Source organism: Helianthus annuus, chromosome 4 (assembly GCF_002127325.2).
Source record: "Helianthus annuus cultivar XRQ/B chromosome 4, HanXRQr2.0-SUNRISE, whole genome shotgun sequence".
NCBI lineage: Eukaryota > Viridiplantae > Streptophyta > Magnoliopsida > Asterales > Asteraceae > Helianthus > Helianthus annuus.
Genome location: NC_035436.2, coordinates 15,793,615 through 15,815,966, shown reverse-complemented (window position 1 = coordinate 15,815,966; position 22,352 = coordinate 15,793,615). Strand labels below are relative to the sequence as shown.

Here is a 22,352-nt window from a genome sequence, read left to right as displayed (position 1 = left end):
CAGTGAGCTCTTCTTCTACTCCTCCAAATACTAAGAACATATCTTTAGTTCTTCTCAGATACTTTAGAATGTTCTTGACAGCAGTCCAATGGGCAATGCCAGGAGCTTGCTGATAACGACTAGTCATGCTTAAAGCATGCGAGACGTCAGGTCTAGTACATAACATAGCATACATGATAGAGCCAATCGCTGAAGCATATGGAACTCCTTCCATTCGCTTAATTTCAATGTCCGTTGAAGGAGATTGCGATTTGTTCAACACAGTACCTTTAGTCATAGGAACACCTCCTTTCTTGAAGTTTTCCATCTTAAAGCGTGTCATCATTTTGTCTATGTATGTACTTTGACTTAGCCCAAGAAGCCGCTTAGATCTATCCCTATAGATCTTGATTCCTAGAATATAAGCTGCTTCTCCAAGATCTTTCATTGAAAAATAAGTTCCCAAATAGTGTTTAACTTTGTTAAGCATAGGGACGCTATTTCCAATGATCAGTATATCATCCACATACAGGATGAGGAATGATATAGTGCTCCCACTAGCCTTTCTTTAAACACAAGGCTCATCTTCATTTTTTACAAAACCAAACTCTTTGATCTTTTGGTCAAAACGAAGATTCCAGCTACGAGACGCCTGCTTGAGTCCATAAATGGACTTATTCAGCTTGCACACCCTATTAGGATATTTTGGATCAACAAAACCGTCTGGCTGAACCATATAGACATCTTCAGAGAGATGCCCATTAAGAAAAGCGGTTTTGACATCCATTTGCCATATCTCGTAGTCATAGTACGCGGCTATGGCAAGCAATATCCTGATCGATTTGATCATAGCAACGGGCGAGAAGGTTTCATCATAGTCAATACCCTGAGTTTGAGTGAAACCCTTCGCAACTAGTCGTGCTTTAAAGGTGTGTACATTTCCATGCATATCGGTTTTTCTCTTGAAAACCCATTTGCTCTCTACTGCCCGAGATTCGGGGGGTAGCTCAACCAAGTCCCAGACTTGATTATCACGCATAGATTGCATCTCAGCGTTCATGGCTTCCAGCCATTTCGCAGATTCAGGATCTGAGATAGCAGATTTGTAGTTAGTAGGTTCGTCATTAGACTCATCTACTACCAAGACTTCAGCACCTTCGAGATGCCAAAGGTATCTGTCAGGTTCTTTACGAGTCCTGCTACTTCTGCGAACGCCTGTGTTCATGTCTGATTCATCAGCAACAATTTCTTGTTGTTCAGACGTTCCAACTTCATCAGCGGTTGTTGTTGGTTCTCGAATTTCTTTAAGATCAACCACATTATCTCCTATTCCTCGATTAAGAAGTTCTTCCTCGAGAAAGTGCCCCTTCCTTTTGATGGAAATAACATTTGCATCAGGATGGTAGAAATAATATCCGCTTCTTTTATAGTATCCGACGAAAACAACCTTTTCGCCTCGAGGATCGAGCTTATCATCAGCTTCATTTGTGATGTATGCATCACATCCCCATACTTTTAGGTATTCCAAATCGGGTTTACGCCCATGCCATATCTCATATGGGGTTTTGTTTACCTTTTTAGTCAGAGCCAGATTAACAATGCGGGCGGCAGTCATAAGAGCATGACCCCAAAAGGAGTGAGGCAAGTTAGTTCTACACATCATTGATCGAACCATATTAAGTAGGGTTCGATTTCTCCTCTCGCTCACGCCATTAAGTTGGGGTGTGCCAGGTGGAGTGGGTTCTGAAATTATTCCACACTCTTTGAGATGATTGAGGAACTCTAAGCTGAGGTATTCGCCACCTCGATCTGATCGAAGTACTTTTTATCTTTCTAGTAAGTTGGTTTTCTACTTCGTTTTGAAACTCTTTGAACTTTTCAAAAGTTTCATGCTTATGCTTCATAAGATAGACATAAGCATATCGACTATAATCGTCGATGAAAGTAACGAAGTATCTTTCATGGTTTCTTGTCATGGTTCTGAAAGGGCCACATACATCAGTGTGAATGAGTCCTAGCAAACCATTAGCCCGTTCACCAACACCAGTGAAGCGACGCTTTGTGAGTTTGCCAGCTAAGCAAAATTCGCAATCATTAAAGGAGTCATGTCCAGTGGATTCAAGAATCCCCTCGGATTGGAGCCATTTTATGCGTGCCTTACTTATGTGGCCAAGTCTACAATGCCATAGAAAGGTTTCATTAATACCAACTTTGTTACGCTTAGAAAGATGATATATGTTATTACATGTTTGAACATCAATCTCATAAATACCGTTTCGAGGTTTAGCCTCAAAATAAAAGACATCATTCAAGTAGGCAGAAATAGAAATACCATTAAAAACGTACTTGAAACCTTGTTCAAACAAAAGGGAAACTGAAATAATGTTTCTGGTTATACCAGGTGCAAACAAACAATTGTTTAAATTAACTACAAGGCCAGAATGACATGAAAAATGAAATGTGCCGGTTGCAAGAACGGGTACTCTTTTCCCATCACCCACGATGAGTTCCATGTCGCCTTGTTTCAGCTTCCTCCACTTTTCAGGCTCCTGCAAAACATTAGTGATGTGGTAACCACACCTGGTATCAAATACCCATGTGTTGCTAGAGACAGTAAAAACCTCAATAACATAAATGAGAATACCTAAAGAAGTGCCAATGTTATTGGCCTTGTTCGCCTTCAGCTTGGCTAGATACTGCGGGCAGTTCCTTTTCTAGTGCCCCATTTGGTTGCATTCAAAGCACTGACGCTCCTGAGGAGGGGGTGGTTTAGCAACCTGTTTGTTGTTGGTGGCAGATTTGGCAGCAACAGCAGCCATTTTCTTGCCTTTGCTATTATGAGCCCTTTTCTTGTTGTTGGGCTTCTTAACACCACCAGACTTGACCATCAGAACTTGGTTGGTTTTATGTGGAATGTTCACCTCGGCCGTTTTGAGCATACCATGTAGCTCAGGCACAGTCTGTCACGGCCCCCGACTCGGTTTGACCCGTTTCCGGAACCGCGGGACAGAAACCCCGTGATATTTGTTTAATTGAGTTTAGCAGCGGAAATTTTTAAACATCAGGATCGTTGTAAAGCTAAAACTTTTCCTGATTATTTTTATTTCACAATTCGGGATAAAACCCCGATAATTTACAATACATAAGTTTAGTGATAAATCCTTATTTCAAAATATCTTTATTTATTTTATATTGAGCCACTATTTTAAGCTTGAAATGCTCCTCAGCACTTTTTCCTGATTTACAGTAGATCACCTGAAACATGTTTGAAAAAGATTTTGTCAGCGGGGAAATACTGAGTGAATCATTCATTTTACTGAAAACGACACATTTGTTATAATTTACAGTATTAAGAGTTTTTACATATGTTTATTATCAACCAACATTCAAGAATAGGTATTTGTCACAGACCAGCTCTGTGACTGTGGTCATATCACCATTGGCTGTCCCAATGAGTGACGTATATCACTTTCTTTTAGGCTCGCCCACCTAATGTGATTAAAATAATAGTAATACTGTGCAGAATACCCCACATACCGGCTGTAATTTGGTGATTACATAAACTTAATCACTGTAATTATAACTCTGAAAAATGATTTGGAGTATTGTAAAACAGTTAACAACTCACAAACTGTGAGAAAAGAGTTTATAAAAGAAGAATAACTCACATTGCAGATTTAGTACTGACAGAATATGATTTTATCCATGTTAACCTAATTTCACAATAATGCACACAAAACAGAGTTAGTGATCAATACAGCAGTTACGATAACTTCCCGAGATCAATTCTTACAATGAATGACCAAGTGCAATACTTCAACTCATTTATCAAAATGACAAACGACAAAGTATAGTACTTCAACTCATTTATCAGATTATCGACAAACGACAAACTACAATGCTTCAACTCATTTATCGGATTACCGACAAACGACAAAGCATAGCCCAATGTGGGCGGCACTTAGACATTCCTTGGATATATTGATCCCGGAAATGAATCGTAATAGCGATCGAGTAATTACCCTGTTTCGCGGCAGCACCTCGTGTGTGTGGTGTGTGTTAATTGTGATATAATTGCTCGAACTCGATGTACAGAACGATTGTGAATGAACTGTGAACATCAATAGTCGACTGCCAATGTCGGCTATTTATAGTGCAAAAATCGACTCACATACGGACCGTATGGCTTGACCTTTACGGTCCGTAAGGGACCTGGTTAGCTTACGGTCCGTAAGCGCTAATCCTTACGGTCCGTAAGGAATGCGTTTAGGCTTGTAGACTAGCCTTCTCAGTGGTGTAGGCTAAGTAACTCACTCAAATTCGAAATTCAGAATTTTACAACGCGTATTTTAAGATAAATATCAATTAGGGTTTAACCCCCCTGAGTTTTAGGGGCCCTGATCCTGATTCCGATTATTCCGGAAATTTCAGGGTTAGTGCCAAATCACTTGGGTGTCTTAATTAGGGTTTTCTTATTGACTAATTATCAATCTTAATTTATTAATTTTAGTGAGAGTTGTTACATCCTCCCCACCTTAGGAAAAATCTCGTCCTCGAGATTCACTGGAATAGATAAGGATATTTGCGCTTCATTTCTGACTCCAGTTCCCAAGTGTATTCTGGTCCTCTCTTGGAATTCCATTTGACTTTCACCAGTACAAGTTGTTTGTGTTTGAGGAATTTGACTTTTCGGTATTCTATTTGTAAAGGTTTTTCTATGAATTTCAGTTTCTCATTTACCTCTATGTCTTGAAGAGGTACTACCAAAGATTTATCTGATAAACATTTCTTGAGATTGGATACATGAAATACATCATGTACTCCAGCTAGTTCTTCTGGTAATTGTAATCGATAAGCAACTGGTCCGATTCGTTGAATCACTGGAAATGGTCCAACATATCGGGGACTCAGTTTTCCTTTCTTACCGAATCTTACAACTCCTTTCCAAGGAGATACTTTCAAAAGTACTTTGTCTCCTATTTGGAATTCGAGTGGTTTGCGACGATTGTCTGCATAGCTTTTCTGGCGATCTCTGGCTGTTTTCAATCTTTCCTTAATTTGAGTTATCTTGTCTGTAGTTTCTTGCACAATTTCTGGACCTGATAATTGATTTCTCCTATTTCTGCCCAACATATAGGTGTTCTGCACTTGCGTCCATACAGTGCCTCGAATGGAGCGGCTTCAATACTTGAATGATAACTATTATTATAGGAGAATTCAATTAGTGGTAAATGGTTATCCCAATTACCTCCAAAGTCAATTACACATGCTCGGAGCATGTCTTCTAGAGTTTGGATTGTCCTTTCACTTTGTCCGTCAGTCTGTGGATGATATGCGGTACTTAGATTGAGTCGGGTTCCCATTGATTCTTGGAAACTTGTCCAAAATCGGGAAGTGAAACGACTATCTCTATCCGATACAATGGAGAGCGGGACTCCATGTAAGGATACTATTTCATCCACATATAGCTTGGCTAATTTTTCCATGCTAAAGGTTTCCTTTATTGGCAGAAAATGAGCTGATTTGGTTAATCGGTCCACGATTACCCAAATTGCATCATGACCTTTTCTGGTTTTGGGTAACTTAGTAACAAAGTCCATTGTTATGAGTTCCCATTTCCATACAGGCATTTCTAACTGTTGCAGTAAGCCTGAGGGTTTCTGGTGTTCGGCTTTAACTTGTGAACAAGTTAAACACTTAGATACATATTCAGCTATATCCTTTTTCATTCCTATTCGCCAGAAATTCTTCTTTAAATCTTGGTACATCTTATTATTTCCTGGGTGTATGGTATACCTAGATTTATGAGCTTCTTCTAAAATTTTCGATCTTAAATTTCCTTGTTTAGGTACCCAAATTCTGCTTTTGTGGAATTTCCAAATTCCATCATTTCCTTGTTCCAATTCTTTTAGGTAACCTTTCATTCCTTCGGCATCGTCCTTGATTGCCGTTTTCTGGATTTCCTTCACTTGTTCCCTTAAATTTACTTGTAAATTTATTCTAAGAGCACGAACTCGCCTTTGTTTTTCATGATACTTACGACTTAAGGCATCTGCTACTACGTTAGCTTTTCCTTCGTGATATTGAATATCACAGTCGTAATCACTCAAGACTTCCATCCATCTTCTTTGCCTCATGTTTAACTCTTTTTGCCCAAATATATACCTTAAACTCTTATGATCTGTATAAACAGTAAATTTACTTCCATACAGATAATGTCTCCAAATCTTAAGGGCAAAAACTATAGCTCCTAGTTCTAAATCATGAGTCGTATAGTTTTCTTCGTGCTTTTTCAATTGTCTGGAGGCATACGCAATTACCTTCTTGCGTTGCATTAACACACATCCGTATCCCGGTTTTGAAGCATCGCAATATACTTCAAAATCTTCTGTTCCTTCTGGTAAGGCTAAGATTGGCGCATTGGTTAATCTCTGCTTTAAGATTCTAAAAGCTTCTTCTTGTTTTGGTCCCCACTCAAACTTAGTGGCTTTACAGGTTAGCTTAGTTAATGGTACAGCTATCTTGGAAAAATCCTTAATAAACCGTCTATAATAATCGGCTAAACCTATAAAACTTCTAATTTCCATTGCAGTTTGTGGAACCTTCCAGTTGGTAATTGCTTCTATCTTAGCAGGATCTACATGAATACCTTCATGATTTACCATGTGGCCTAAGAATTGCACTTCTTTTAACCAAAATTCATACTTTGAGAATTTAGCGTACAACTTTTCTTTTCTTAACAAAGTTAAGAGTACATGTAAGTGCTGACAATGCTCGACTTGACTTTTGGAATAAATGAGTATATCGTCAATGAACACGATCACAAATTTATCCAAATATGGTTTACAAACTCGGTTCATCATGTCCATGAATGCAGCTGGGGCATTGGTTAATCCGAAGGGCATGACTGTAAACTCATAATGACCATACCTAGTTCTGAAAGCAGTTTTAGGTATGTCTTCCTCTTGAACTTTCAACTGATGGTATCCAGATCTTAAATCTATCTTAGAGAAATACCTAGCTCCTTGTAATTGATCGAAAAGATCATCAATCCCAGGTAATGGGTATCGATTCTTAATTGTAACCTTATTTAATTCTCTATAATCAATACACATTCTCATTGATCCATCTTTCTTTTTCATAAACAACACTGGTGCACCCCAAGGGGATGAACTAGGTTGTATAAATCCTTTGCTTAGTAATTCATCTAATTGCTTTTTCAATTCTAGCATTTCGGTAGGAGCTAATCGATAGGGTGCCTTGGCTATCGGTGTAGTTCCTGGGATTAGATGAATCCTAAATTCTACCTCTCTGTCTGGTGGTAACCCAGGTAAATCTTCCGGAAATACATCTGGGTACTCTGAGACTACAGGAATTTCCTTGAGTTCTTTGCCTTTAGTACAAATGATTACTAAAATCATATATACTATTCCTTGGTTCCGTTCATAATTAGCAACTTTCATTACTGATATGAACTTTACTGGTTTCCGAGGTTTATCTCCTGCAATCTTAATTACCTGTCCATTAGGTGCTCGAATTTCTATAGAGTTCTTATCACATATGATTTGAGCATGGTTGGCTATTAACCAATCCATTCCTAACACAACATCAAACTCGGCTAATTTCATAGGCAATAGGTTTGCAACAAATTTATGACCTGAGAGTTCTATTTCTACTTTTTGCAAAACCTGGTTAATTTCCATGGATTTCCCATCTGCAGTTTCGACTGTAAAGATCTGCCTAACGGTAGTTAATGGTAACTTAAGAGCTTGACAGAATGAAGTATTTATAAAACTTTGGTTTGCACCAGAGTCAAGTAATACTTTGGCATAGACGTTGTGAACTAAAAACGTACCGGCGATCACATCCGGAATAAGTTCTGCTTCTTGAGTAGTTAGCTGAAATGCTCTAACATTCTTCTTAGTAGTTCCTTCAGCTGCCTTGGGTTTGTTGTCTGCTGGGTTGATTAACTTAGGACATTCTGGTTTGATATGTCCAGTTTCTCCACAATTGTAACAAATTATGGATTTCTTTCTTCAGTTTTCTTCCCGATGTCCGGTTGTTTTGCAAAAATTGCAAATTCTATTACATTTTCCAAAATGTCTCTTTTTGCAAAATTTGCAGAATGGCACAGTTGAAGATTGCCCTGTTCCTCTTTTCTTGAAATTACTACTATTACCCATTTTGAATCCTTGGGTAATTTTCTGAGCTAATTCCTTCTTCCTATCTTCATCTCGTGTGCGTATCAGCTCATCAGTTAAAGTGTTAGCTAATTCGACCGCATCGTCAATAGTGCGAGGTCTTGCAGCCTTAACGATATTGTGAATTTCGCTAATTAATCCCCAAATATACCGGGAAATGAGTACTGGTTCTGGCGAAGCCAGGTTAGGTACCACTCTCGCATATTCGAAGAATGTCGAAGTATAACCACGACAATCTATCCCGGTCATTCGATGATTTAGGAACTTATTTGCCATTTTTTCCTTCTCATACTCAGGACAGAATTTTCTTTCGATAAGATTTTCAAATTCGTCCCAAGTCATAGCATAAGCTACTCGTCTGCCTTTTGCCTGCAGCACTGTGTTCCACCATTCTAGTGCTCCTTCTTTAAACAGGTTTGAGGCATACATGACTTGATCTTCTTTAGCACATTTACTTATTGCAATTACTGCTTCGGTTTTCTCTAACCATCGCAGCGTTGCAGTTGCTCCTTCATTGCCTGCAAATTCAGCGGGTTTACAAGCAAGAAATTCTTTGAAAGTGCAACCAGGTGTTGCAGTTTTTCGCTTTTTAGGATGCTGCGTGTGCTGAGATTCATTGTCATGATTTATGTGATCATTGCCCCCGTTTATACTGTTACTGAAATTATCTTCAATAGTATGTTTACTAGGAATGATATGTTGTGGATCGTTTGGATTTTTCATAGCAGCAACGAACATTGGAATTGCGTTGGCTATCCCTTGGGCAACCATATTTTCAATATCTTGTTTGGTCATATATTGATCTTCTGGGTGTTTCTCCGATTGATTAACTTCATTTACTGGTTCGTTATCGTTATTTGCCATCTGATGATAATTTATTATGAACAATTAGCAATTAACAATTTATTCAGATAATTGAACAATTTATAACGCATAAAGTCAAAATTATCGATTTCTCGATTCCATTTTATATTAGTATAGTATGCATCAATACACACCTATATTTTACAACGTTTTATTCGTTATGTTACAACTGGTTTTACTATTTACTTTTACTATTATACAAAGATAGTTTCACCACTCTCCTACTTGTTATTCTAGAAACGGAGTTCCCTCTCGTCATACTTCCAGGCAATCTGTCCCCCTATCTCCCTAATTCTATTCCCTGCATCCATCAACTCTTCACCGAAATGGCGAAGTTCAGCCAAATTTTCATTACTCATTGGTGGATTGGGTAGGGGTTCTGGGTCGAATTGTGGAAGACACGAGTAAGGGCTATTGACAATATTTTGGAATTGCCAATCATTTGTCCACCACTCTTCCATTTCTACAGGTTGATCATGGACTATTGGTTCAGGGATTGTTGGTGTAAAGTTCATAGGAATTGGGTTTTCGATAGGATAGGTAAAGATACCGGTGTTGGCAGGTTGCATAGTTTCACATTTTTCTAGTAAAATATCTATCTGATCCTTAAAAGTAACTCTCTTGTTTTGGTTAGAACTCTCTCCCACTTCTACCTGAGTTGGGTTAGCACCTTGCCCTATTTCTATTTCTATTTCCTGAGAATACTGATCAAACGGTTCCTCCATTTGCCTAAACTCAGCATGGGCTTCAGTTTCTTTTTCTTGCTGATTAGGGTTTTCCTGGATTATAATCGCTTTTCCTTTGTCTAAAGGTTTACTAGTTCTAGGAGGTTTTGTAACTGACTTTTTCTTACGTATACGGCTTCCCCAAACATAATTTTTCTTTGGCCTTCTTTTTGGTTTGGTCACTGGTGGAGTAGGGAATTTTACAGGTTGGTCCACATCAGCAAAGTATCCCGTAAATTCATGAGAAACTTCGATATTTACTGGGTACAGATTGAGGTTCTGAAAAGCTTCAGATATCTCGTTCATGCTGTGTAGCATATATGCAAAATGCACAAAATATCAAGTTAAAATTTTGGAACAAAGTTTAACAAATAAACACAGAAGTTTTATTGCACACTATTTGTACAAAATACAGGAAACACACTCAAATTTATTTCACTTTTATTTATTTACTTATTGAGAAGTATTGCTTGTGAATTTTAGGGCATCTTTAGAGATTTGCATGTTCTGCCACAGTGGCTAGCATATACAAATTTGCCCATTTTTCATCGAGTTTATCTTCCCAAGGTGATTTCTTAAGTAACTCCAAGGTTTCCTTTTTAATTTTCTTTTCTCTGATTTGCTCCTTACTTTTCTTAATAATCATACTCCTTTTTCTAGGAGAAAGCGGATTTTCATAATTCGCTTTTTGCACAAATATTCCTTCTTCAGGAATTGTAGGGAGCTTTGAAAATTTAGTTTTAGACGAATTTCCTTCTTCGTAAATTGATCTATCTAATTTAAGATAGATATCTTGTAACTTTTGTTTACCCATACTGTAACTAACAAATAATCAGTTAAAAGCACATAAACACATAATCATATAGTAGTAATCAGGAAAATTAAGTATCGGTTAAATACTTAATTAGCTTAACTCAGTGGCTCTGATACCACCTTGTTTCTGTCACGGCCCCCGACCCGGTTTGACCCGTTTCCGGAGCCGCGGGACAGAAACCCCGTGATATTTGTTTAATTGAGTTTAGCAGCGGAAATTTTTAAACATCAGGATCGTTGTAAAGCTAAAACTTTTCCCGATTATTTTTATTTCACAATTCGGGATAAAACCCCGATAATTTACAATACATAAGTTTAGTGATAAATCCTTATTTCAAAATATCTTTATTTATTTTATATTGAGCCACTATTTTAAGCTTGAAATGCTCCTCAGCACTTTTTCCTGATTTACAGCAGATCACCTGAAACATGTTTGAAAAAGATTTTGTCAGCTGGGAAATACTGAGTGAATCATTCATTTTACTGAAATCGACACATTTGTTATAATTTACAGTATTAAGAGTTTTTACATATGTTTATTATCAACCAACATTCAAGAATAGGTATTTGTCACAGACCAGCTCTGTGACTGTGGTCATATCACCATTGGCTGTCCCAATGAGTGACGTATATCACTTTCTTTTAGGCTCGCCCACCTAATGTGATTAAAATAATAGTAATACTGTGCAGAATACCCCACATACCGGCTGTAATTTGGTGATTACATAAACTTAATCACTGTAATTATAACTCTGAAAAATGATTTGGAGTATTGTAAAACAGTTAACAACTCACAAACTGTGAGAAAAGAGTTTATAAAAGAAGAATAACTCACATTGCAGATTTAGTACTGACAGAATATGATTTTATCCCTGTTAACCTAATTTCACAATAATGCACACAAAACAGAGTTAGTGATCAATACAGCAGTTACGATAACTTCCCGAGATCAATTCTTACAATGAATGACCAAGTGCAATACTTCAACTCATTTATCAAAATGACAAACGACAAAGTATAGTACTTCAACTCATTTATCAGATTATCGACAAACGACAAAGTACAATGCTTCAACTCATTTATCGGATTACTGACAAACGACAAAGCATAGCCCAATGTGGGCGGCACTTAGACATTCCTTGGATATATTGATCCCGGAAATGAATCGTAATAGCGATCGAGTAATTACCCTGTTTCGCGGCAGCACCTCGTGTGTGTGGTGTGTGTTAATTGTGATATAATTGCTCGAACTCGATGTACAGAACGATTGTGAATGAACTGTGAACATCAATAGTCGACTGCCAATGTCGGCTATTTATAGTGCAAAAATCGACTCACATACGGACCGTATGGCTTGACCTTTACGGTCCGTAAGGGACCTGGTTAGCTTACGGTCCGTAAGCCCTAATCCTTACGGTCCATAAGGAGTGCGTTTAGTCTTGTAGACTAGCCTTCTCAGTGGTGTAGGCTAGGTGACTCACTCAAATTCGAAATTCAGAATTTTACAACGCGTATTTTAAGATAAATATCAATTAGGGTTTAACCCCCCTGAGTTTTAGGGGCCCTGATCCTGATTCCGATTATTCCGGAAATTTCAGGGTTAGTGCCAAATCACTTGGGTGTCTTAATTAGGGTTTTCTTATTGACTAATTATCATTCTTAATTTATTAATTTTAGTGAGAGTTGTTACACAGTCTTCACCCAAGCATTCATATTATAGTTCATAATGAACTGGTCATACGAGCTAGGGAGAGAGTTCAAGATGAAGTCCGCTGCCATTTCATCTTGCAGGGGATAACCAAGTTTGTTCATCTGGTCAATGTACCCTTTCATCTTAAGCACATGAGTACTGACACACGATCCTTCTTGCATTTTACAGCTTATGAGCTGCTTCATGGTGTCATATCGCTCCTGTCGGGCTTGTTTCTGAAACGTGCCTTTCAGTTGCTGGATCATGTCATATCTTTATCTTCCATGTTCTTCTGAAGTTCAGGAGACATGGTGGCTTGCATAAGGCAGGCTACCTAAATGGCATCCTCGTTATGCTTTTCCAGTGCCTTACGAGCAGTAGTAGTGTTACTTTCAGGCTCGGTAGGGACTGGGCCATCTAAGATATATAGCTCTTTCGCCATCTTGAGAACTATTCTCAGATTACGGTGCCATTCGAGAAAGTTGGTGTTATTCAGTTTTTCCTTTTCAAGTATAGACTTGAGAACGAAGGAGTTGTTTTCATTAGACATCTGTTACATAAGCAAAGAGATTTTAATTAGTATTTTCGATGTATATTTCCTTATTTAGTTAATGACCCATTACAGTAATTAGAACAAGGAATGAGAATCTGGCTATGTCAGTAGTAAAGGCAGCTGTCGCATGCACTTTAATAAGTGACTAGGCAGACTGACAACGAGTGTCAATTGTGAGAATTGCACAACTCTCGAGTATGAGGCCGCTAAGACAACTCTTGTCTATGCATTGATACGTTTAGCCTCATCTATGCCGACTTTTTACTTTCGAGACAGCTGGAGCATGTGGTGAGAAAAGAAAAAGTAATAGCCGTCCTAAAAGAGGTACTTGTGGAAGGGCCGGATGTGTCAACTAAACCCTTGCACCTTGGAAGGATATGCTAGACATCAAGTGTGGTGCTGTGGCTCCAAACACTGATGGTTTGCTTTTACGTTCCAAGTGTAGCTTGTGATACGATGACATAGACTATTGATTTTAATTATGGGTTAATTTAATATTTACCAAATAGGGTCGTAAGAGCCAATTTTAGTACATATTTAGTCGTGACATCTTGATGAACCCTTTCATCTCTCAGGACACTTAATTTTAAATAACATATTAAAACTAAGTTTGTCGCGACTTGTATAACCATTTAAAAGTTAATAGTTTTAAAACTATTAAGTTATGAGTTTTAGAAGGTTAAAACTTGTTAAATTTCAAAAACTCTAATGGTTATTATTTATTTTAAAATAAACTATTTGTTTTATCACAAATATTTACAAGTTGTAAAAATCAATTTAGAACTTGTTATAATTGATTGTGAACATTTTAAAACACATTTTAAAAGTTTGGTATTAGGTTGGTTGTAATATAACAACTTATATGATAAAAGCAACCATAATAGCAAAAATAAATATGTAAATCTTTAGGCCATTTTGTTTATTCTTGCTAGAGCCAAATAGCAAGACCAAACTGGGTCACGGGGTAACAAACAATCACAAGGATGGACCTAGTGCATCTAGTTGTCTTCAGCAGCTCCTTGATTCCTGTAATGTCTTCTGTTTTGTCTTCGGTTCTTCAACTTTATATTATAATATAAAATATAACAAAATTGAAACCCTAATCTATTACAACTTTGAGCCACAAAGTGGGCCAAAACCATAAAACAAAACAATAACAAAAATACAAGTACAAGGTCGGCCAGATTTACATATTCAACACAATCATATTAAAGTAGGCAATCTTTTGGTCAAATAAAAATAAATAAAACTTTTGACCAAAAAACTTTTTGCCCAAGAAATATTTAGATCTGAAACTTTAAACAAGTTAAAGTTTGAGATCTATAACCGGTTAAAAGGACCGGTTCCGATTTGAATGTTGTAAGCGTGGCTCTGATACCACTGTTGGGATTCAGTGGTGTCAATTTTACTTTTATCAAAAATGGGTTTGACATATTTTATTAACTAAATATATAATTAATAAAAACAACGCAGCGGAATAAATATAATAATCAACACCAAAAGTGAACCGAACAGGATCATGGTTACAAACATGCAAATACGCTATATAAAATAGTTAATCTACCGATGAGATTAAATATACCTTCTGGTTAATAATTAACCGTGTGAGACACCGAGGTACAACGAACGAGTGCTAGAACCAAACACGAACAAACAACTTAGACTTACGGTGATCGCAATTCACAAGGTATACAAAAAGGGGCGGCACTTTCTTCTTTGAGTGGCGGCAGCCTTTTTCTTTTGTGATGATCTCTCGAAGACAAAAGGAAAAGGAATTCCTTTTCTTTTTGTGATGCTTACGGCAGAACTACATATTCAAAAGAATATGATAGAATATTATATATATTAATATATTTAGGTTAACTACCCTAATTATATCTTAGGCCCCGAAGCCCAATATAATAAGTTCAAGCCAAGACGCGATACCAATGCCCGAAAAACAAAGTTTAATTAAATAAGTAATTAAACGTTATATTATTTATAACCCGTATAAATAATAAATCTCGTTTCTCGTTAATATATAATTATTCTAGATAATTATATATTTCGTCCTGTTAATTGTTCGTGGTCACCAGTTAACCAAGTTAAGTGGATTTAATGTTCGTTGCCCAAGGTGTAACTCTTATGGGTCATAGCTCGGTCAGCGGCGTTGACTTGTCGAACCCGTACATATAAATCCAACATAACTATCATTCAAAATGGGCTGTTTAATAAAATAGTTAACTTACTCCAAAATTCCCAAGTTTTTACAGAATCTTCTAAATGATCCAAATATTACTGTGTATAAATATCGGGATCCAATTTAATACCAATATTTTATAAAAAATCATTTACCGGACTGCAATCAGATTCGTCACTTTCTGACTGCAGTCCACAGAATAATTTATTTAAAATTCATCGTAAGTCCGATTGGTAAAATTCCGGTGGGAGAATTACATCGACATCAGTGGTCATCTACCGTACAAATTTCATGAGCTAATTCTACACAGATTTCAAGTTATGACGAAAAACATAGCACACATTTTCTGCAGTAAAAACACAGCTTTTGCTGCTGTACAAAACGGACCTTTAAAAATAGTAAACGACCTCGAAAAAATACGATTCCAGTGCCATTTGATTCGTTTTTCGAAAACATATAGTTTAGACTTCAGAAAATCGATTTTTTTATTTATAACGGTCCGTTTACAGCCAACTGAAGTTGGCTATAAATGTTAATCAGCATGCTTTTAATCGCTTAAATGTTACTAAAACATGCAATCAAAAATCCTAAACAAGTGTTTATCGAGAAATCAAACTCAAAACTCATACACCCATATATATATATATATATATATAGATGTATATATGTATGTACGGTTTACATACACCCATATACATCACCATTTTTATTTTGTATCAAGACCCGTTCCTTTTTTTTTAGATTTCAAGTTTGTGTAAGTTCTAAGATTCAAGAGACACTTCAAATCATCAAGAACAACCAAGAATCACGAATATGATTTAAACATAAATGTTATACCTTCAAGATTCAAGTAAGTTGTTTGGTGAGGTTTTGATGATATGGAGCTTGAAATCACTTGAAAACACCTTGGAAACACCTTTGTATCTTCACACCATCTTGAAATATGCTTGAAATGGAGCTTGAATATGAAGAACAAAGTTTGAAGGTTTGAAGATGGAGTGAGAAGAGGGGTGGACGGTTCAAGGGAGAGAGGAGAGAAGGAGTGGAGTGGAGTGTAGATTTTGATGTGTATATAGGCCAAGATCTAAGTTAAATCTTCCAAGATCTCAAAATCTCCAAGTGTATCAAGAAAGATCAAAATAAATCTAAGAAAATCAAGATGGATCACATAAGATTTTGGCAAGATTTTGGTGGGGGCCACCCCCTTTGTAACCGTGAATTTCAAGGGGGGGGGGATGTGTAATTTTGATTGGTAAATAAGATAAAACAGGTATTTAACTGGATACCGGGTATTTTATCTAGCGTTTAAATCCCGTTTTATGGCGTTCTAAATTATTTTTATTGTTCTATAAAAATAAACTCGCCATAATATTACCGAAATAAATTTCAGTTGCCGAGGCTGGTTGCATTGTCCGTGTTTTGCAGTATAAGCACTGTGTTGCGCTCACACTTGAAAAATAACGTTTTTAAGCGTTTTAATTTATTTTTCAACACGAACCTGATTAAAAATAAAATTTTAATCATAACAGAATATTTTTGGGATTTAAATATTATCCGGGCGGTCACCAACGTTCGTTTCGCAGTTTTGTCGCAATTAGTTCTTTTAGTTCAAACAAACATGTTTTTGCCATACCGAATCCTTCGAAACTTATCTCTAAGTTATGTAAAGGATATTTAGGGTATGTTTGGCTTATGTCACAGTTCCGGAGTGTACATTGCGTTAAACTGATTATGTTTACGTAACGGTTTATAATTTCACTTCCAGAACAAGTTTGAGAGTCGGAATTGAACAAGAATTGATTTGTGCTAACGATACACATATTTATACAAATCCCAAGTATGAAATACAATATTTCATTGGTTTGGTATTTGTTTGATGGTTGAAGTGACACAGGTGTCACAGGTGATGCTTAAGCAAACGGATAATTCGTATGCTTGTGTTGCTGAAAGTGAAACCCGATTCACCCTTAATGAAGTAAGTATGAATTGCTACTAGTTTCCTTAGTGGTGGCAAACCGGTTGGGTTGGAAAACTAGTCAAAACATGGTTGAGTCAAACAGGTACATTTTGTATGAGTTTGGTTGACCCAATACACTCTTTGTCCATTTTTTTATAATCAGTTGAGAGGTGCTTGACATTGCTTATTTATGCTTATTAGCACAAGCAGGTAATAAGTTTATGAAAACAATTTTTTTTAATCCTAAGGGTAAAGTTGTAATTAAGCTCATCAATAAGCATTCCCAAACACCTAGACCCCATTATGGTGATATATGATTAAAAAATATTTTATTTCAGTACAATTTTATATAAATAAGAGTAAACTGCAATTTTACCCCTGGGGTATAAGCCAATCCCCCCCCCCCCCAACGTTGTTGTTCTGTCGCACATTTACCCTTACCGTCAGTCAACGGTTGTTTGACTGTTATAGGTAAGGGTATTTTGGTAATTTTACCCCATATTTATTATTATTATTATTATTATTATTATTATTATTATTATTATTATTATTATTATTATTATTTATAACAATCAGTTTTCAATTCCTGTTTTAGTTCAGATCTCCTCTTTCGTTTCTAGGGTTTTGCAGATCTCCTCTTTCGCTCTCCTTACCATTGAACCAGTAGGATTCAGATCTTAATTCTCAACAACAATCACATAATCTTATCAATTTCATCAATGGCGATTTCAAGTGAGTTGTATCCAAGCCAAGACGATCTCCTCTGAGAATAAGAACTCCTCATAAATCCCTTCAGTTTGAAGCTATGGTGGCGATACTTAATTGCACGCACTGAATCTCCGTTCAAGAAGCGAGTCGTGATCTATGAACGAGCATTGAAAGCATTACCAGGAAGCTACAAGTTATAGGTACAAGAAGCGAGCCGTGATCTATGAACGAGCATTGGGTGCCATCGGAGTTCTGCTGGGTGATGAAAGGTAATGGTCGTGTGAGATTTGTGGGTTTAATTTTGTTAATTTTTGGGTTTCGAAATTTGTGGGTGTGGTGAATTTGGGTTTTAAAAAATCTTGAATTGCAGGGTGGAGGTTACAGTTGTGGTGATTTGGGTTACATTTATGGTTTTAACTTTGATAATTATGGGGGAATCTGGAACAATGAACTGGTGCTGATGATGAACTTGATGTAATTGGATTTGCGACGGTGGTTTGTGTGGAAGATGATTCTAGATGGTTTATTTGAAGATGAAGATGGATGGATAAAGATGGTTTGAAGATTGATTCATTTGAAGATGAAGATGGAGTATGTATCTGGGATGATGATGAATGAACTGATGATGATGAACTTTAACAGAGTACGTAGTGGAGGCTTACGCAGATAAGGGGACAGATCTGGTATTTAAGGATCCAAATATTTAAGGATCCAAATATTTAAGGATCCAAAGATATCTGCAATACAAACAATGTGGATGGAAGTGGAAGCTCAGATGGAAGTGCAATACAAACGAAGGCAAAAGATTCTGCAGAATAAGTTGCAAACTTATCTACAGATGTTCTTTCTGTTATCAAATCTACACGGTTTTACAATGGCTGCAGACAAATCTGGTGGTGACCTTCTGTGACGCTTAAATGACTGAAGTTCTACTTGCTGCATTTCAGTTTGTGATCTTGAGTTAATTTGAGGTGTAGTAAATTGACTTTGGCTTATGTTTCTTGTTTTTGGTGTAAAACCATTACAATGGTAATTAACAGTAATTTGAGGTGTAATAATTCTTATGAAGATTATTCAAAGCCAAACAAAGTCAAACCTAGATAATGTTCTAAATGCTGCACCATTACAATTGTAATTAACAGTAATTTGAGGTGTAATAATTTTTTGGTGGGAAGGGTTTTGGAAGTTGCAGGGGGTAATATTGTTTCTTAACACAAAGTATAGGGGGTAATAAGATAGGACAATTTAGTAATTTACTAGTGGGGTAATTATGCAACATAACAAGAACGTTGGGGGGGGGGGGGGTAATATTAAAGGGTAAGATAGTCATTTCACATTAAAGTTAAAAGATCTGTTAACATAATTGATGTCAGGGGGTAAATGTGCGACATAACAACAACGTTGGGGGGAAATTGCAATTATTTCGCTAGAGGGGGTCAGAGTGCCAATTAGCCTAAACCCCAGGGGGTAAAATTGCAGTTTACTCTATAAATAATTCAGAATATTTTATAAAATGTTTGACCCGTATCTTTTTAAGCCGGTCTTTCTTTTATACTACCTGTTCGACCCGTTAGGGATAAAGGTAACCCGACTCAAAGCATTCACGGACATTTGTTTGGTATGGACAGACCAAAGAGGAACTGCTAAGGGTACTTGGACGGAAGGAGGAAAAAGGAAGTCAACTTGAGTTCCTTTGCAGGGGCTATAAGGTAAATTTCTCATTTCTAGTATGTATATTTCTAGAAAGTTCCAGGCTAAATTATGCATCTGCCCATCATCATTATCATTATCATTAATACATTGATGGTAATTCAGAAGATGTTTCTTAGCTAAATTACTCATTTGACCATTATCATAACATAATTACAGAATTCCAATAAACTATTGGTAACCACATGATGTTCTGTGTGTTGTGTTCAAGGGTACTTTAGACATTTGACAAATCAACTTTACACTGGTCTCCCCAACCTTATGAAAATTACAATATTTCTTCTTTCTAGATGGCTTGTATCATCAGTACACATATATTAAATATGAATAGAATCCACAAGATCTTTTAGTTAGTTGTGTTGAAGGGCATTTTAGACATGTAGCAAGTTCAGTTTATTCCCCCCATGAAAATTCCAAGATATTTTCTCCTTGAAAATATTCAAGCTAAATTCCTCCAGAGTCAAAGTTTGCAATTTCCTTGAGACAGTTTATTATACGGTAATCCATCTTTAAATCAAATGATTTATAAAAATTTATGCATATTGAATACACTGAGCGGCTTTCGACCAATTTGATCCAATTGGCGTGTTTTCATTTTTGTCATATGTTTATTTTACGAATTTGACCCCATAAAAGACTTTGTAGAGGAGTTCAAACTTTTTGTCGGATCGGGGATGGATATACGTTCACTAGCATGGATGAACATCAGTGAGTATGCACAGATTCTGTGTAGGGACTCGAACACAAAACCACAGGGACGATACACACAGTGAATTCACACACAAACACAAGATATTATATATGTATGGTACAATTACAAATGAGAGATTCTATCCTATTTATAGGTACAAGATTCCTTGGGGAACAAGGCATATAACTAACATAAAATAACTAACTGTTTTTCTTGTTCACCATGTTTTGAATCTGCGCAGTTGACTTTGTATGAACAAGTTTTACTTTTTATAATTAACTTCTTAAAACCATAATTTCTTGATTAATAATCTTCCAACACTTTTGACCTTCTTCTATAACCCAGATTGACCCGTTTACCAATTTTTTGTACATTTGGTATAATTCCGTGTGTTGTCTGCAGACTGCAACATGGTGGGAGGAAGACGTTGATTTGGAGTTATCTTCAGCATGGCGTAACTAAGTTGAACCCGATAAGAAACAACTAAGTTGAATCTGATAAAAAACGGGGCCTAGTTATCATCATTTCATATTGTTTTTTCTTGTTTATCAATCAGTAGTCAGTACACATATTTCCTCTTAATTTTTTTTCTAAAGTTTTATGTACTTCCATTTTTGTCACTAGGTCTCCTATTGGTCATAGTGAAGAATATATATGTATCACCATAGACTTATTTTTATTGGCGGTTAACATCTAATGCATAAGTTTCTATCGATTGATGTTGAAGGTAAAGGGCAAGCATTGGAGCAACCTTTTAACCTATTTATGTGAAATCAAAATCGGTTAGTTTGGGTTATATTTTATTATTAACACGTTATATGGGTAAAAATAATAAAATAGCTTAAGAAGAAAACGGGTTAAAAGTTTTCTATAGCAATTGTTGGATTTCTGAATTTAGGGTTTTGAATATCGAACTGATCTTGTGTTCATAAAATGAATTGGTGCATCATTCGGTTACAATTCATGAGTATATATACATATGCATAACACGGCAGTAACTGCCATATTATAAAATAAATAAATAAATAACAATATTAATATGATCTAGTCTTATAATTATTCGTCTAACACCCTCCCGTAAGCTAGATCATGTCAGATTCATATGCAGTAATTCTTTTATCCGAGTGAAGTCCTTATGCTGGAGAGCTTTCGTCATAATGTCTGCCAATTGTTCTTTTGTTGTGCAGAACAAGACTTCAACTTCTCTTCTCTTTATTAGATCTCTAATGAAATGATATTTGACTCTTATGTGCTTGCTTTTACCATGATATACCGGATCTTTGGCAAGACATATGGTTGACTTGTTATCACAAAATATCGGAATAGGGTACTCTTTCTTACCTAGCAGATCATTTAGGATTCCTTTAATCCATAAAGCTTGACATCCAGCTAGGGAGAGGGCCATATATTCAGCTTCAGTTGAGGATAATGCAACTACCTTTTGTTTCTTTGATTGCCATGATATGGGTCCGGTTCCTAGATGAAAGATATATACTGAAGTGCTCTTGCTATCATCTATATTACCTGCATAATCACTGTCACTGAATCCTGTTAAATGTTTCTTTCCCCCCTTCGAATAAGTAATTCCTTGTTCTTGGGTCCCCTTGATATACTTTAGTATACGTTTAGCTGCTTCCCAGTGACTTTTCTTTGGGCATTCCATGAACCTACTTATCTTACTAACTGCGAACATGATGTCTGGTCTTGTATTTGTTAGATACATCAGACTCCCTACCAAACTACGATACAACCCTTCGTCTACAAACTCTTCTGGATCCTCTTTAGTTAACTTTAATCCTTATTCCATTGGTGTTGATACCGCATTAGAATGTGACATTCTGCACTTTTCTAAAAGATTTTTCATATACTTCCTTTGAGACAGGGTGATGTTTCCCTTCTCATAGGTAACCTCCATGCCTAGAAAATAATGTAATCGACCCATATCTGTCATTTCAAATTCTTCTTTCATTGATTCTTTAAAATCTGAAATTAGTTTCTCCGAACTACTCGCTATTATCAAATCATCCACATATAAACAGATGATGATCTTTCCCTCATTTGTATCTTTGATATACAGTGTATGCTCGTAGACACATTTTCTAAATTTGTTTTGAATGAAATATGTGTCTATTCGACTATACCATGCCCTTGGAGCTTGTTTTAAACCATACAATGCTCGTTTTAGAAAACATACCTTTTTCTCTTCTCCTTCCTTTACATACCCTTGAGGTTGTTCTATATACACTCGTTCTTCTAAGTTGCCATTTAAAAACGCCGTTTTC

The 22,352-nt window shown here is 36.5% G+C and overlaps 1 long non-coding RNA gene across 1 annotated transcript; it reads left to right on the top strand.

The window, feature by feature from the left end:
- Positions 1-17,552: 17,552 nt before the first annotated feature.
- Positions 17,553-20,783, top strand: LOC110907918. Its single transcript, XR_002574019.2, has 4 exons — positions 17,553-17,938; positions 18,040-18,640; positions 19,298-19,378; positions 20,473-20,783. It is a non-coding gene; the product is annotated as an uncharacterized LOC110907918 (long non-coding RNA).
- The last annotated feature ends 1,569 nt before the right edge of the window (positions 20,784-22,352 follow it).